The sequence below is a fragment of the Erinaceus europaeus genome, chromosome 1 (genome assembly GCF_950295315.1).
Source record: "Erinaceus europaeus chromosome 1, mEriEur2.1, whole genome shotgun sequence".
Taxonomy (NCBI): Eukaryota; Metazoa; Chordata; class Mammalia; order Eulipotyphla; family Erinaceidae; genus Erinaceus; species Erinaceus europaeus.
The window spans coordinates 72254877-72273122 of record NC_080162.1 but is presented as its reverse complement, the minus strand read 5'-3'; the positions used below and the strand labels follow the sequence as shown (position 1 = coordinate 72273122).

Sequence of the window (18246 nt, the reverse complement as noted above, 5' to 3'; positions counted from 1 at the left end):
TCAGCTTTTCTTCATTGCAAGAAGGATGACTGTATCAGCTTGTTTCACATCAGAGGGAGAAAGCAGGCCCTGCCTTCAACAGTGGGAGGAAGTGTGGTTCCAAAAGGTCTGGCTCTGCCTCTCCCCCAAAGACTTCTGCCCGCAGTGTCCCTTTCTCTCAGCACCCATGTCTCCTCTTGAACAATCGTGACCACACAGCTTGCTCCTGCTAACCCCCAGCACGGGGCATGGCGGCAACAGTCACACCCCCCATCCTTACCCTTTGTGGCAATCGATCCTTCCACCTGTCTTCAGGCATGATCATATCACTTTCTGTGGCCAATGGAACACTAGCACATGCAATGCAAGCAGAGGCTCACAGAACACTGGTTACCCTTTAGGACTCTGCAACCAGCATGTTCCTGAGCTCAAGCTAGCTTGCTTGAGCTGTGACACAGATAAGCATTGCCCGGTCACCCAGCCTGTCCACTGCCAGGCAGGTGTGTGAGGCCTTTCTGGCCACTGAGCCCCAGATATGTGGGTCCAGATCAGAAGGACTTTCCAGTAGATCCCTAGAGACATGAGAAATTACTGCTTGTTGTTTAATCCATAAATTTGGGGGAGACTGTTTTTGGTTTTTTTAAATTTTTTTAAAAGTTATTTATTTATTTTATTTATTATTTTTTTAAAATATTTATTTTTATTTATTTATTCCCTTTTGTTGCCCTTGTTGTTTTATTGTTGTAGTTATTACTGTTGTTGTCGTTGTTGAATAGGACAGAGAGAAATGGAGAGAGGAGGGGAAGACAGAGAGGAGGAGAGAAAGATAGACACCTGCAGACCTGCTTCACCGCTTGTGAAGCGACTCTCCTGCAGGTGGGGAGCCGGGGTTCGAACCGGGATCCTTATGCCGGTCCTTGTGCTTTGCGCCACCTGCGCTTAACCCGCTGCGCTACAGCCCGACTCCCAAAGTTATTTATTTTTATTTTAACCAGAGCACTGCACAGCTCTGGCTTATAGTGGTACAAGGAAGTGAACCTGGGGCCTTAGAGCCTCAAGTGTGAAAGTCTCCCCTGTCCATGGTGGGAGCTTTGTTTCACAGCAACAGCTAACTCATCAGCTCTATATCTTTTTTTTAATTTTTTTTAGTGACTGAAACAAAACATCTAAAATCGCAACTTCTAGAAGAACCATTTGTTCTTGCCAGTCTCATACCTCTCTTCAAATTTGACCTTTGCCTCTAAAGGGCTTTTTGCTAAATAGCAGGATCTTGAAAGACATCCTTGTTGACAACGGTTTTGTCCAAGGGTTGTCCAAGGGGGGATCCACAGAATACCTTATGACGTGAGGTGATGGTAATTATAATCTTTCACAAAAGACTTGATTGACCTCTTGGCAATTTTCTTCTTGCCTATGTCAGCTATCACTTTGCTTGGATATTGGTCAATCCCAGCTTCCAAAGCATGGCTATATGGGTGGTCTGAGGTGCCATCATCACTGCTCTTTGCATTGATGGCTTTGCATCTGAAGGACATCCAGCTAAGGCCGGCTCCAACCTTCCCAGGTTTCATAAACTTGCCCGTTTCGACAGCAACCGCTGGGACCTACAGCCGAAAGGAAGGATGAGCTGTTTATTTTCTATGATTTAGATTCTTTGGTGCTAGGGTAACAGGTGAATTGAGTGGGAGAGTGTGTGTGGTGGGGGGGGGGGCGGGTGGCATGTCACAGAACTGAGGTGACAGGCTTCAGACAAGAACTAGATTAGTAGCTTCCTGATGTTAGGGCCCGGCCACATGGTGAACAGCTCCACCAGTTCTCCCACCCTTGTGTCATTCTTCTCAGGAATTAAAGTCACAAATGACTGAGATTAGAGACAGCCTCAGTTACAGCAGTGGATTAAGAAACTGGGCTCCAGTATATTAACAGCAACACAGTAATAGGGGATTTCAAAACCCCTTGGATGTTAGACCAGAAACTATCAAATACTTCAAGGAAAGTATTGGCAGAACTCTTTCTTTCTTTCTTTCTTTCTTTCTTTCTTTCTTTCTTTCTTTCTTTCTTTTTCTCTTTCTTTCTTTCTTTCTTTATTGAGGGATTAATGTTTTACAGTCGACAGTAAATACAATAGTTTGTACATGCGTAACATTTCTCAGTTTTCCACATAACAGTGCAACCCCCACTAGGTCCTCTGTCATCCTTTTCCAGGGCCTGTACTCTCCCTCCGACCCACCGCAGAGTCTTTTACTTTGGTGCAGTACACCAACTCCAGTTCAGGTTCTGCTTGTATTTTCTCTTTTGATCTTGCTTTTCAACTTTGGCAAAACTCTTTTCCATCTAAATTTTAAAGGCACCTTCAATGAAATGAATCCAATTCCAAAAAAAAAAAAAAGGGAGTCGGGCGGTAGCGCAGTGGGTTAAGCGCAGGTGGTGCAAAACGCAAGGACCGGTGTAAGGACCGGGTTCAAGCCCCCAGCTCCCCACCTGCCTGGGGGTTGCTTCACAAGCAGTGAAGCAGGTCTGCAGGTGTCTCTTTCTCTCCCCGCCTCTGTCTTCCCCTACTCTCTCCATTTCTCTCTGTCTTATCCAATAACGATGACATCAATAACAACAACAATAATAACTACAACAATAAAAACAAGGGCAACAAAGAATAAATAAATATTAAAAATTTTTTTTTTTAATTTGAACAGTAAACACAAAGCAGAACTTGGACTGGGTCTGGTGTATTGCACCAAAGTAATGGACTGGGGGCAGGGGGCAGGGGAGGTTCAGGTCCAGGAACATGATGGCAGAGGAGGACCTGGAGGGGGCATTGAACTGTTATGAGGAAAAGTGAGAAGTGTGAACAGGGGTAAATGGCATAATGGTTACGCAAAGAGACTCTTATTCCTGAGGCTCCAAAGTCTCAGGTTCGTGGTGAATTTACCTTCCTTACCCCGCCTTGGATGGAGCTCGAAGATATCATGTTAAGTGAGATAAGTCAGAAACAGAAGGATGAATATGGGATGATCTCACTCATAGACAGAAGTAAAAAAAAAAAAAACAAGATAAGAAGGGAAAACACTAAGCAGAACTTGGAACAGAGTTGGTGTATTGCACCAAAGAAAAAGACTCTGGGGTTGGGGGTGGGGAGGAGGGTTCAGGTCCTGGAACATGACGGCAGAACATGAGGACCTAGTGGGGGTTGTATTGTTATGTGGAAATGTGATGTATGTACAAAATATTGTATTTACTGGCAACTGCAAAACATTAATCCCCCAATAAAGAAATTAAGAACAGAAGAAAGAAAGAAAGAAAGGAAGAAAGAGAGAAAGAAAGAAAGAAAAAGAAAGAAAGAAAGAATGAAAGAAGGAAAGAAAGAAAGAAAGAAACTAGGCTGGTGGCTCCCCTGTGACCCAGCAGGAAGCCTCCAGAACCAGCCGCCTCAGTTCATATCCCGGCCTGCTCCTCAGGAGCAAGTCCATCTCCCACAGGCCTGTGGCTGGGCACTCTGTGCACTTTGCCACAATGATGAAATGAAGTTATATGTGTGAAACACGTGAGCAGGAACTGCCAATAAATTTAGCATTACTCTTTTTTTTTTTTTTGCTGAGGTGTGGGGGGTGGTTAACCTAGGGCCTCATACATGTAAGCACATGCTCTAGCACTGAGATAGCTCCCTCACACTTATTACTGTTACTATCACTACCAAATTCTTCAGTAGGAGGGGAGAAGTATAGAAATTATCTTGAGGGATGTGTTGAATCTCTCTTTCTCTTTCTAAATTAATTTTCTTATTTCTGTTTTTATTTTTCCTTTTCTTTTTTTCCTTCTTTCTTTTTTTTGTTTTGTTTTGTTTTGTTATTATTTGTCGTTGTTGTTGGATAGGACAGAGAGAAATGGAGAGAGGAGGGAGGGGAAGACAGACAGGGGGAGAGAAAGATAGACACCTGCAAACCTGCTTCACCACTTGTGAAGCGACTCCCCTGCAGGTGGGATCCTTACGCTGGTCCTTGTGCATTACCACCTGCGCTTAACCCGCTGCACTACAGCTGGACTCCCTTTCCTTTCCTTTTCTTATTTATTTTACCAGAGTCCTGCTCAGCTCTGGCTGATGGTGGTGCTAGGGAGTAAACCAGGGACCTCAGAGCCTCAGCCAGGAAAGTCTTTTGTAGAACCATTATGCTATCTCCCCAGTCCTGACTCTCTTAGACCCCTGGGAGTGTGGGAAATGTACGTTCCCAGCAGAAAGTCACAGGCATGTTAGGCAGGGGAGAGGGGAAATGGGGTGAGCAAAAATGATAGATGCCTCACTCAGTGCTGTGCGGGGGGACAGAGACACCTGCTCCCAGGCCTGGCCTTCCAGTGAAGGGAGGCTGGCTCCGAATCAGTGAGCTGATAAATAACATGATGCCTCCTGCAAGCACCAAACACCCCGAGGAAGGGCCATGCACTGCTTCAGTGACGTGATGGGAGGGAAGGAGGTGCCAGGCCAGCACTGATGTGGAAGAAGCCAGCCGGCATTTCCTCCTCTGCTCTGAGGGCCTGCAGAGGCCTCTACTCCACCCGGGTTATTGCCCAGCCCCTCCCTGAAGAGAAGACAGCACAGAAACTCCAAGGGTGGGGGAGGGGTTAAGCCCTGGCTGTCAGTCCTTGCTGTGCTCCTTGGGCAAGTCCCTTCCACATTGAACTCAGCTTTCACACTGATGTAGTGAAGGTGCTGACAGGGCCAGTAACTTTTCTAAAACATCTTAGCCTTCGGGGAGTCAGGCAGTAGCACAGCAGGTTAAGCACATGTGGCACAAAGTGTGTGGACCGGTGTGAGGATCCCAGTTCGAGCCCTCAGCTACCCACCTGCAGAGGAGTCGCTTCACAAGTGGTGAAGCAGGTGTGCAGGTGTCTGTCATTTTCTCCCCCTCTCTGTCTTCCCCTCCTCTCTCCATTTCTCTCTCTGTCCTATCCAACAATGACGACATCAATAAAAACTACAACAATAAAAAAAAACCAAGAGCAACAAAAAGTAAATAAATATTAAAAAAAAAAATCTTAGCCTTCTTTTTCCTTGGGATCCCCTAATAAAAGTGGGGTGTGGGGTGTATCATACCCCACTCATGAACTCAGCTTCTCTGCCACCTCCCCCTCCGAGACCCTACAGACATTTCTGCAGACCACCTGAGTCTGCATGGGTCTCACTACAAACCACTAGCATGCATACGATGTGGTGGTGTCTTGGAACAGGCGGAAGGGGCTGGAAGCCTCACTTTGTCTCCTTATTTGCTGTGTGATCTTGGTGTAGTCACTTGACCTCTCTGAGTCCTTTGTGTCATCTCTCCAGTGGGAGTGGACATAAGGGACAGATTTATATAGAGAACTGCACTCCCCCACTGACTTCCTCTATGTCTTGGCCAGGCTAACCCTTTGACTGGTCCTCAAATCTGAAGACAGATTAGGTTTCCATACTCCAGTCTCCAGCTTGGTGGCGATTTATGGAGTTCTCAAAACCCTTCCCCTCCTCCCTCCCAGAACTGATGCAGGAGAGAACCAGGGGGCAAACTGCAACTCCACAGCTCAGAAATAGCAGGCCAGCTGGTGGGCAGCCAACCTCGGGCTCAGGGCCTGAATCAAGGTCTCCTGCATGGCAATGGACATCACCACGTGCCAAGGGTGGCCAAGGGCTCCAGGGGGTCCACAGCACCTGCCCAGACTAGCCCTGCCTGGGTGCCAGAGAAGGCAAGTGGGATATTCTTAGGAGCAAACTACCCCCTGCAGCAGTATTAGCATGCAGTCCTCCCACCTCCAGTCTCCTAGGAGTAGTAGTAGTTGTTATTTTGAACCCTGACAAGACTTAGCAAATAGGACCATCACCCCTTCTTGTACAGGTAAGGAGGCTGAGTGAGACTCACCTGACAAAGTGTCTGCTGCAGGATCACGGAGTGGGGTGGTGGGGGCGTGGGGGGTGCTAGCTTCTGAAGAGAGAAAGGCAGAAGGGTCAGAGGGATGGGAGGTCTGGGTGGGTTTCAGAGCAGGCTTGCTGGGAGAAGGGATAGTTGAGGAGGTGAAGCTGTGTGGTGGTGTGGGGAGAGAGAGACAGGAAGGGGGAGCTGATGCTTCCCAAGGCTTAGTAACTTAAGGCCCAGGGTGTGACCACAGCAGATGTACAAAAGGCATGGCTCCAGGAGGGTGTCTGGGGGTCCATGCTCAGAATAATGGGCCTAGAATCACCAAGCCTTGGGATAGCGACCCATTTCTCCAGACACCACTTCGTCTCCCCCTTCACTAGCCCAGCGTGGACCTCTAGGTCATGTTCCATCTTATGAAGCAAAGACCCCTATACTGCACAGCCCTCAGGCCTCATCCCTGACTACAGTCTGAGAGGTCCTTCATAAGTGTGTGTTATGACATCTGGGTGTTATGAGGGTACTCCATAGTGGGAGGTCAGTGTCCTTCTTCTAGCGTTTGCCCTTCTTCCGTAGCCAGACAACAGCGTCAGGTTGAGCCTGATGTAAAGTTACGAGACCTCCTTTGAATCTGGAGAGGTGGCAGTCGTTGACTATGTGGGTCATAGTCTGTCTGTAGCCGCAGGGGCAGTTCGGGTTGTCTCTGGCTCCCCAGCGATGGAACATAGCGGCGCACCGGCCATGGCGTGTTCGATAGCGATTGAGGAGGGCCCAATCATAACGTGCTAGGTCAAAGCCGGGTTGACGCTTGCAGGGGTCTGTGATGAGGTCAGTGTCCTTATTCCACAAATGAAAACAAGAGACTCAGAGAGGCCAAACAATTTACCTAAGCTCGCACAGCTGCTAAGGGTGGGGCAGGGCCTTGGGTCCAGCTGTGTCTTGCTGCAAGCCACCGTACCTCAGTGCTCAGGCTGAAAGCAGCAGCACCTTCTGTGCATGTGAGCACGCAGTCTGGGCTGGACTTGGCAAGGTCACTCATCCCTGCTGCTTGGCATCTGCTGGAGGACTTCGTGGTCGGGGCTGAACTTCAGCTCTCTCACATGCTGAGTGCATGGTGTTATCTGGGGCCCTGGGGCATCATCTGAGCTAATGCCCAGGGGACCTGCAAATTGGCACCCAGGTGTGGTTCCTGGGCTCCCAGAATAAAGGGTCCAAGTGAGTCTGTCTCCATAGTGAGAGAGCTTTGTGGGTAGAATCCACCTATGACTGATGGTTCCCACATGGGACACGTGTGAACACCTTGCCCGGAACCCTGGAGCAGGGGGCCAGGCAGCTGACCCCAAGCAGAGCAGGCAGGAAGATTGGTCTCAGCTAGGAGCAGAAACCGGCCTTTAAAATGGAAAACGGGAGGCTAGGTGCTAGTGTCCCCGGCTGAGTGCACACAGTGCCATACACAAAGTGCCCGGTATAAGCAAAGGACCCAGGTTTGAACTCCTGCTCCCCACCTGCAGGGGAGAACACTTCATGAGCGATGAGGCAGGTCTGCAGGTATCTTTCTCCCTCTCCACCCCTCCCTCCCCTCTCAATTTCTCTCTGTTCTTAAATAGTAAGAAAGGAAGGAAGGAAGGAAGGAAGGGAAGAAGGAAGGAAAGAAGGAAGGAAGGAAAGAAGGAAGGAAACAAAACTAGGGGGCCAGATGGTGGTGCATCCGGTTGAGCACACACATTACAGAGCACAAGGACCCAGGTTCAAGCCCCTGGTCCCCACCAGCAGGGGAAAAGCTTCATAATTGGAAAAGCAGTGCTGCAGATCTCTATCTCCCTCTCACTCCCCTACCTCTCATTCTTTCTCCCCATCTCCCTTTTCCTCTCAACTTCTGTCTCTATCCAAAATAAATAAATAAATAAAATATTAAAAAAATAAAATGTAAAACTGCCCCTGCAGCAGCTGCTCCCACTTTAAAGTCCAGGCCTGTCTGGCCCAAGAACCTCAGAGCTGCCCTTCATTGTCCCCTTGCCCCGGGTCAGCACGCCCTCACAAAGCACTCCTGCCAGGCTCCTTGCTCCAAGCCCAGGCTGTCATGGGGGCCTCCTCACAAATACCTACAGACCTCACCTGCAGCCCAAGGCTCTCTTTCCTCCCTCTGCCAGGAGTGGTCTGCTCTCTTTGCTTAATAGAGCCTTCTCCTACTGGTGCCAACCTCCTTGGAGGAGTGCACTCTGTCCTTCTGGTCTAAATGAATCTCCCCCCACCCCATCCCTAGCACACACATCTGATGTCACCTTTAGCACCCTGGGAGGTCACTCTGTTTGCTGTTTTTTTTTTTTTTTCTTTCCTTCTCCTTTGTCACCCTTCTCCCCAGCCTACTATGTCTTAAGCTCCTAGAGCAAAGAGCCACTTAACAGACACTTGTGAATGAACAAGAAGGTGGGAATAAATGCACTGTACACACACCCTCACTCTGGACACTCGACCACATGCTCAGATCCTCTTCTGCAGATGCAAACAGACACTCACCCCTGCCTGGCTCACAGGGCAGACACACTAGACTCCCTGCCCAGAAACTCGGAGAGGCTCAGGTGCCCGTTACCATGGATGCTTTCGCCCCCTCCTGGACAAATTAGGGAAGTGCAGCCAAGATTTGCTACCTCCTTCAACAAGAGTGAAGGAGCTGGATTCTAGCCCCAGCCTCCAACTAGCCCAGCTGATGAATGCCAGGCGTTGGAAAGGTGAGTAGACTCCAAATTTTGCCCAGCTCGCTCATCCACATGCACAGCAAGTTGCTGTTTTAAGCTGCCATCTGAGTGCTAACTCCACTCTCCTGGCGCGCAGATACCAAGAGATTCTTGGCCATTGTTCCCTCCCAGGCAGGCTCTCCGTATCACTTCTGTGCCTTCCCTGCCTGCCCTGGCAGAAGGCACAAGACCCAGACTGCAGCATGGCCTACACAGGTGTACAAATTGGAGGTGGCGGGGGGAGTGGAAGCTGTGAGCCTCAAGCCAGCAGACAGAGCACCTCTATACTCGCTGGGCCAAGTTTCAGACTCACTGCCACAGGCCTGGCACCTTCGTATGTGGTTCAGGTTTGTAGTCTCATACGGTTGGAATAAAAGATGTGAGAGGTTTTGTATGCCAGAATGGAGCCTTGGATTTTCTCCTGTAGTTTCTAGGAAGCCACCACGAGTTTCTGAGCAAGTGAGAAACAGGATCGGAACTGTGCTTTGGAAAGCTAAATCAGACCAGGTGCTCATTTGCTCTTTTGCTTTCTTTGGTGGTGCTGGGGCCTCACGATTTCACTGCCCCTCTGCTGATTTTTCATTCAGATGGATAGAGATGATATAGATAGAGAGAGACAGAGAGAGAAAATATGAGGTATCATAGTAACAGGAGTTCTCCCAGTACCAGTGGCACCTCCTATGTGGTACCAGGGCTCCACCCTGGGCTATGTGCATGACAAGGCAATGCCCTACCTGGTGAGCTAACTCTCTGGCCCCACTTGCTAGTTTGTTAACGCACTCAGTAGTTCTGACTTGGCTGGACAGATACTACTTTGACTTTCATGAAGCTCACAGTCTGGGGTAACATGCACAGGTGGAGGGTGATTTGGATACAGAGGGGGTACCACCCCAGCCCCAACAGTACTGAATTCTGAAGTGAACTGAGACTCACAGAAAGACACAGCTCCTGCCCAGGCAAGCGCTTTGGCAGAGCAGAGGGAGACCCTGCTAAACTGACGATTCAATGCAGACCCCCTGGGCAAGGCCCAGCTGGCTGTTCCTCACCCCCTTCCTTGGCCGCCTGACTCAAGAGCCATATCTGTTGATATTTTGTTCCTCCAGCCCAATAAAATAGATGCAAATAGCATGCAAATATATGCAAGAGGTCCTAACTCAAGGTATGTTGAATAAATGTATTATGGTCTGTCTGCTGCAATAATAGTCAAACTCAGCATTTAGGATGTGACCGACATGAAATATTGAACTGATTTTAGTATCAGACAGCATAATCACTTCGGAGACAAGATGAGGCAGAGGCCCAGGGACCCAGACACACCATAATGTGGAGATGTACACACAGCAGGTGTTTGTAAAAGATTCACTGTACTCAGGAGGTGAGAAAGAGAAAGTGACAAAATCATTCTCAGCCCAGGCTGAAGCTTCAGTCCTTCTGACAGAAGAACACGGATGAAGCGATAGGAGCCCTGAGTACTAGTCCCCACCTGGGCAACTCAGTAGCTCTGCAACTTCCAACTAGTCACCTCCCCAACCTGTTTTCTTGTCTGATAATGAGTGGAATGACAGGAAAGCATGAAAGAGACTATGGAAGGTGTCTTCAGTTATGGTCCCAGGGGCAGGTGCCAAGACAAGAATTGCTTTCTTTCCTTTTTAAAAAAAAAAAAAAAATTATTTATTTATTTTCCCTTTTGTTGCCCTTGTTTTTCATTGTTGTTGTAGTTATTAATGTCATCATTATTGGATAGGACAGAGAGAAATGGAGAAAGGAGGGGAAGACAGAGTGGGGGAGAGAAAGACAGACACCTGCAGACCTGCTTCACCGCCTGTGAAGCTCCCCTGCAGGTGGGGAGCCAAGGCTTGAACCGGGATCCTTCTGCCGGTCTTTGCGCTTTGTGCCACGGGCGCTTAACCACTGCGCTACCGCCCAGCTCCCGTTTATTTATTTATTTATTTATTTATTTATTTTCCCTTTTGTTGCCTTTGTTTTTAATTGTTGTTGTAGTTATTAATGTCATCATTGTTGGATAGGACAGAGAAATGGAGAGAGGAGGAAGAATTGCTTTCTTTTAATCTCTTTCATGGGGGATTGTTTTACAGTTGATAGTAAATACAAGAGTTTGTACATGCATAACATTTTTCAGTTTTCCACACAACATACAACCTCTACTAGGTCCTCTGCCATCCTGGATTTTATGAAATTAAAGAAAGGATATTATGTAATATAATGTAATGCACTCCATATCCTACTATGAAGCATCCCCAGGAGGGCTGGTAGAGGATGGGAAGTCAAGTCAAAAAATAGACTAAAGCCAAGTAAGGGTATTGCCATTTGGGTCAATCCTGCAGCAGGACTCTGGAGGCTGTGTGGGTTCCATCTTGGAATGGTTCCAATTAGGAGCAAGGGGGCTGGAGTATTTATACTCCCACTGTCATTGGTGACTGGAGAAAGTGAATGCAATGCTCAGATGCTAGCTGCTGAGAGTGAAAGCCCACTGGCAGCTGCATCCATGGGAGGGGAAGTGCTCTGTGAACTGGGAAATGTTGTTTCAGACTTGAAGAGGGTATTTATCTCTCTCACCCAGAGTTCACTGATGGCCCTCAGGCAGGTGAACACACCCCTCTGGATCTATTTCTTTCTGGGCAAATGAATGCAACAATGCAAGTCTCCATTGTTGGCCACAAGGGTAGGAGAAGTTGAGAAAATGGTGTCTACTCTGGTGAGGCTGGGGAAGCAGTCACTCTGTGGGAGAGTCAATGATATAACCACTCTGGAGGACTATGTGATGATACTAGCTATCAAAAATGCACATACAGGAGGGCTGCGCAGATAGCATAATGATCATGCAAAAAGAATTTCAAGCCTGAGGAACTAAAGGTTCCTAGTTCAATCCCCAGCATCATGGTAAGTCAGAGCTTAACAGTTTTGGTTAAATAAAAAAAAAAGTACCTGAATTCTTCAACCCAACACATTTATTCCTAGGATTCTGTCCTATATGTGTATACCCACACACACATAAAATACTGTATCTCCAAGTTTATCCATTGTTCCACTGATTGTAATAGTAAATAAATTAAAATAATTATTCAGTAAATTATTTAAACTCTTATAATGAAGTAATATATATATATATGGTTGGGCAGCAAGGAAGTACCCTCTGTGCTGTTACTGGATGATCTGAAATCCTATAAGCAAATTTTATAAAAGGAAGATAAATTTGAAAACCAGGATGAAAACTGTGTATGATATTTAACAAATGCTTTTTTAAAAGGCACTGTTCAAAGACTCATTTTATTTTATGTGAGGGAGAGAAAACAGCATCGCTGCAGCACTTGGGGATCAACTCAGGAACCTCAGACATCCAAGTGCTGTGCTCTACCACCCAAGCTCTCTTCCCAACCACAGCAAACTGTTATGTTGTTAGGTGTTTTCTGATTTAGTCTACAATCAGAATCCATTCAATACCTCTAGTGGTCCTAATACATAGATGTTATTATATCCATTTCGCAAGTAAGGAAACAGATTCAGAGAAGTTTTCAAGGCCACAGTTAGTGGATGGCAGAACCAGGACTTGAAGGCTGGAGGGGCTAGAAAATCTTTGTATCACAATACTCTGCTTTCTCTCTGTGGCTGGAGATGCTCCCAACCAATCACAATAATTCCACTTTGCTGACCAGTGATTGGTTGGAGAAAGACCCATGCATCCCTTCTGACCAATGAGCTATGAGAGCAGGCGTAGGTGGGGTGGTTCTAGGAATGGTTTTCTCATTGGCTAAAAGATGTATCAGGGCACTGACCAGTGGAATAGAATTGAGAGCCCAGAAATAAGCCCCCACACCTAAGGATATCTAATCTTTGACAAAGGTGCCCAGACTATTAAATGGGGAAAGCAGAGTCTCTTCAACAAATGGTGTTAGACAAAATGGGTTAAAACATGTAGAAGATTGAAACTGCATTACTATATTTCACCAAACACAAACGTAAATTCCAAGTGGATCAAGGACTTGGAGGTTAGACCACAAACTATCAGATACTTAGAGGAAAATATTGGCAGAACTCTTTTCTACATAAAGTTTAAAGACATCTTCAATGAATCAATCCAATTACAAAGAAGACTAAGGCAAGTATAAGCCTATGGGACTATAGCAAATTAAAAAGCTTCTGCACTGCAAAGGAAACCACTACCCAAACCAAGAGACCCCTCACAGAATGGGAGAAGATCTTTACATGCCATACATCAGACAAGAGTTTAATAACCAACATATATAAAGAGCTTGTCAAACTCAACAAGAAAATAAATGACCCCATCCAAAAACGGGGGGGGGGGGAACTTGGACAGAATATTCACCACAGAAGAGATCCAAAAGGCCAAGAAACACATGAAAAAATGCTCCAAATCTCTGATTGTCAGAGAAATGCAGATAAAGACAACAATGAGATACCACTTCACTCCTGTGAGAATGTCATACATCAGAAAAGTTAGCAGCAACAAAAGCTGGAGAGGTTGTGGGGTCAAAGGAACCCTCCTGCACTGTTGGTGGGAATGTAAATTGGTCCCGCATCTATGGTGAACCATCTGGAGAACTCTCAGAAGGCTAGAAATGGACCTACCCTATGATCCTGCAATTCCTCTCCTGGGGATATATCCTAATGAACCCAACACACCCATCCAAAAAGATTTGTGTGTACCTATGTTCTTAGCAGCACAATTTGTAATAGCCAAAACCTGGAAGCAACCCAGGTGTCCAACAACAGATGAGTGGCTGAGCAAGTTGTGGCATATATACACGATGGAATACTACTCAGCTATTAAAAATGGTGATTTCACCATTTTCAGCCCATCTTGGATGGAGCTTGAAAAAAATCATGTTAAGTGAAATAAGTCAGAAACAGAAGGATGAATATGGGATGACCTCACTCATGGGCAGAAGTTGAAAAACAAGATCAGAAAAGAAAACGCAAGTAGAACCTGAATTGGAGTTGGTGTATTGCACCAAAGTAAAAGACTGGGGTGTGTGTGGGGGAGAGTAAAGGTCCAAAAAGTATGACAGAGGACCTAGTGGGGGTTGTATTGTTATGTGGAAAACTGGGAAATGTTATGCATGTACAAACTATTGTATTTACTGTCAACTGTAAAGCATTAATCCCCCAATAAAGAAATTAAAAAAAAAAAAAAAGATTTGTCAGGAGACAGACCTGGAGCTCCTCTGTGCACTGAGGCTCCTGGTGAAGTTGTTAGTGGAGGTGCCTGCTTTGTGACTGGGAGGGGCTGAGCCTGCACTAAGGGTGAAGGAGCACATGGAACCTCAGTCCTTACAAAGCCATCAGATTGCTAGAATAACATACCAGGGACTTCCTGTTCTGTGGAATAACAAATAATACCTTTATTGTTTCAGGCACTGGTTCTTAAATTTATGCAGACAGTAACATCACCTGCTAAAAAAAAAACACAGTTGGCTAGAGCCCACCTCTAGAACTTCTGATTTAGTGGGCAAAACCAAAAATGTGGATTTCAAACAAGTTTCCCAGCTATGCTGATGCTAGCTGGTCTTGGGACCATACTTTGAGTTCTACTGCTTAAAATATTTGGAGACCTGGGTAGAGTACAGGCCTTGCAGTGTGTGAGCCCCTGGGTTTAAGCCCTAGCTTCATGTGAAAACATGGAGGAGGGGTTCGCTCCATGGATGACGAAGTAGTGCTGTGGTGTTTTTGCTCTCTCCCTGTCTGTCTCTTCACTTCATCTCTCTTTCTCTTCACCCCTTTCAAAAACTAAAATAAAATTTTTTTGGGCTGGGGATTCTACTCACATATCACCTCTGCACAGAAGCCTAGGTTCATTCTGACATCTCATTAAATTCATGAAGTAAAGCATTTGGTTTTAAGAATTTTTGTTCCTTGAAGCCAGAATGCATCCCGAGACTTCCTGTGACCTGGTGCTGTGTGTCCCCTAACTGTCTGGAGTAGGAGGCAATGCCAGCGACAGAAAGAGCCCAGGATGCTCTGCCTCCTTTGTGAACTGGAGCTAGTTGTTTCCCATCTATGAAATGAGTAGGAGGCTGGAGGAGATGGCAGCTAACTTTTCTTCTGGCTTTGACACTCTTGACTTCCAAGAGCCACAGGGACGGAACAGTCTGACCTTGGGGACTCAGGTGGCATCAGCTCCCGTCCCTTGTACCGTCAGCCCCTCTCCCTCTCTTATGCCGGGGAGGTAGCAGGCTTCTGAAGCATCAGGCAGCTGGGAGGCAGAGCAGGCTCCAGTCATTTTTAACATATTAAAGTTCCAAACAGAAAGCTCATTTGGAGACTGTGTCTGAGCTGGGAGAAGAGAGGCAGAAGCCAAGCCTCTCCCTGCAGGGGTATTGCCTCCCCCACTCAAGCTGAGAAACATCACAAGCTGGGATCTAAGGGCCATGGTGCCCAGGTTCCTGGGAGTGCTCCCTAGGGCTCTCAGTTTGAAGGTGTTGGATAAACGCAGACGTTGGTACACGTTCTCCCTCCATGTCCAATTAATCACTCAGCACTGGCTGCCATCTCCTGAATGCCATTCAGACCTGCAGGCCTCCTCACAGTTGACACCTGACACAGTCTCTGGATAAAGTCTAAACTCCTGGGCATGCTCTTCATAGTCTAGCACCTGCCAGCTTCCCTAGCATCTCTATGCCCTCCACATTTCAGCTGGTCCAGTGTACTACAGTTTCCAGAATGGTCCATACTCGTTCACCTCCGAGTCTTTGCACATGCTCTACCCCCTACCTGGAATACAGTGCTTTGCATCCCCCTCCCTCCACGCAGCCCCTCAGGTCTCATTGGGTGACCCACATGAACAAGCGCAGGCTATGTGGTGATTTGCATTGCTCAGTGGCAGCTGAAATACGGGGTTCTTGTTCAGAACTGATTAGGTATTTTAAGACAGCAACAGCAGAGCACTAAGCCAAGTTTCTGTGCCAGCAAGATGCTTGCTTGGATGGCACACCTGCTTTGTCATGCACACGACCCAGGTTGAAGCTTAGTCTCAGCACACTAATGGAAGCTTTGGTGCTCCTCTCTCTGAAAAAAAAAATGGCCTGGAGTAGTGAAGCCCTAGTGCCAACCAAAACAATAATAAAATAGTAATAATAAACCAAGGTTGGAGCCTTTTGAAGTCAGGATCTGTGTGGCTGCTCAGGTTCTTGTTTATGAAGATGCCCAGCTCCAGGCTGTCACCTGCTGTCTCCCCCAGCAGCCCCACAGCCCCTGTGTTCTTGTCTCAATAACATTCACCTGCATCAGTTGTCTACTTCTCTCCTCCATGAGACCGGGAGCACCAGGGAGTTACTGCTGGCATCTAAGTCATAGAATGTTACAGATGCCTAGCACAGAGCTTGGCAGAGTAGGCACTCCATAAATACCTGTTGAATTGTCATAGATGCATAAACAATCTGTTCAACTTTTTTTTTTCAGAGCCTCTATTGTGCCAGTGCTACATTCCTGAGCCAACACTCCTTGTCCATGTAGAGTTCAAGGTCGTACGTGTTTGTATATTGATTCTGGTAGCATCAGGCTCAGAGGCTAGGATTTGAGCTCTCACTGGGAGGGAGGAAAAGGGGGGAGTGGAGTAAGAAAGGGGGAAAGCCAGTCCTAAGCAGGGACAAATGGTAGAACACACATATTATCATGCCCAGTGATCCAGGCTCAAGCTTCATGAGTGGTGAAGCAGTACTGCAGGTGTCTCTCTTTCTTCATCTTTGTCTCCCCCCTTCAATCTCTCTGTTTCTATCAAAGTGAAAGAAAGAAAGAAAGAAAGAAAGAGGAAAATATAGCCACAGGGAGTGGTGGGTTTTCATGCTGACATCAAGCCACAGTGATAACCCTGGTGGCAATGAAAAAAAAATTATGATATATAAAGAGAAAGAAAGGGGGAGTAGGTGGGGGAAGACAGCATAATGGTTATACAAAGAGACTTTCATGCCTGAGGCTCCAAGGCTCTAGATTCAATTCTCTGTATCACTATAAACCAGAACTGAGCAGTGCTCTGATGTGAAAGGATGAAAGAAAAGAAGGAAGGAAGGAAAGAAAGAAGGAAAGGTGGGAGGAAGAAAGGAAGGAGGAAACTTCCCACACTCTGGGAGTACGGACAGACAGGTTTCATAGTAGGGACTCACCTCCTGGGGGCAGGAGCTTGGAGACATGGTCTCCCCTTGAAGGAGTGAGGCAGATGGAAGCATTGCTCCTCCAACTTCCATTCTTAAACAAGCTGAAGGCTGCTCATGGGCTGAAAAGCCCCAGATGGGAGGCACCTGGGCTGACATGTGCAGGCTTGGCTTTTCCTGGCAACACATGTGTTCACACAGGGTCAGGGCATTGCAGGTAGATGCCATTGGTAGGATGTGGGGGGTCATGCTATACATGCAATGAGCAATGAATATGTCAGGTGTATCACAGGGGAGAAGGGGCAAGTGGAGCAGAGTAAGGGAGCTGGTGTGCGTGTTGGGAGGGGCTGCAGGACCCCACAGACCTACCCTCTGTCAGCCCATCCTTCTCACATCTCCTCTTTGGCCTTGCACCAAGGGGTTTTCCATTTAGCCTGTAATTTGGACCATATATTACAATTTCATAGGCACCAACGGCATGAGAGATGAGGACTTAAATTGCCAGACTTTGAATTCAGCTTTTGCCAGTCCCCCACTGATCTGCTGCTTTGAAGAGCCCCACCACCCCTTCTGCCTGGTCAGCTGCCTGGAGCAGAGATTAGTTTGCTCCCTGGGGAGCAATGGCCCTTCTTGCAGGAGGAGCAGCTAGTGGAGCCAGGCAGGAAGAGGCTCTGGCCCCTGTGTCCTAGCTGGCTGCAGAGGGAGGACCATGAGGGCTGTCACATGGCAGGGCAGTCTTCAGCATCCATGTAGAGCTCACCTCAGGAGAAGAAGCCTCTGCAGGGAAGCCACATTTGTCCCAATTTGCTGCCTCAGACTCAAAAACATGGTTCTGAGAGTCAGCACAACATTGGGTTTCTGATTTGTCCTAGAAGTGCTCACCAGTGGCCTTTTGAGCTAGCACCTTGACCCATTCACAAGGAGAGAATATGAGCTCTTGTGTGGAAAACATTTAATCCACAGGTCTGACTGCTTTCAAAGTTCTTTCACATCCATGCTCTTGCTTGCTCACAAAACAGTATTATGGATTGGGCAGGAGACGTATTTATAATAATACACCTCTTCCAGAAATATAGCAGGTTGAGATAAGATGAAGAGTTCACTTAGAACCCGGATTTCCTAAGCCACTTGGTTCATTACACCAAGTGATAGACGTACTGTGTGTGTATGCACACACACACCTTCTGTGGGCTCCCCACTAGGGACAAGATCTTTTTTTCTTTTTATGCTCTTTTTTTTTTTTGGTCTTTTCTTTCTTTTTTTTATTGTTGTAGTTATTATTGTTGTTGTTATTGATGTCGTTGTTGTTAGATAGGACAGAGAGAAATGAAGAGAGATGGGGAAGACAGAGGGGGAGAGAAAGATGCCTGCAGACCTGCCTCACAGCCTGTGAAGCGACTCCCCTGCAGGTGGGGAGCTGGGGGCTAGAACCGCGATCCTTAACGCCTGTCCTTGAGCTTTGCGCCACATACGCTTAACCCACTGTGCTACCGCCCGACTCCCCTGGGACATGATCTTTTACAATATTTT

The 18246-nt window shown here is 47.1% G+C and overlaps 1 protein-coding gene and 1 pseudogene across 2 annotated transcripts in view; one reads left to right on the top strand and one right to left on the bottom strand.

Moving 5' to 3' along the window:
• Nucleotides 1-18246, top strand: part of STK35 (serine/threonine kinase 35) — a 102010-nt gene that overhangs the window by 74338 nt on the left and 9426 nt on the right. The window lies entirely within an intron of this gene.
• On the bottom strand, nucleotides 1146-16808 carry LOC107522502 (large ribosomal subunit protein eL27-like; annotated as a pseudogene).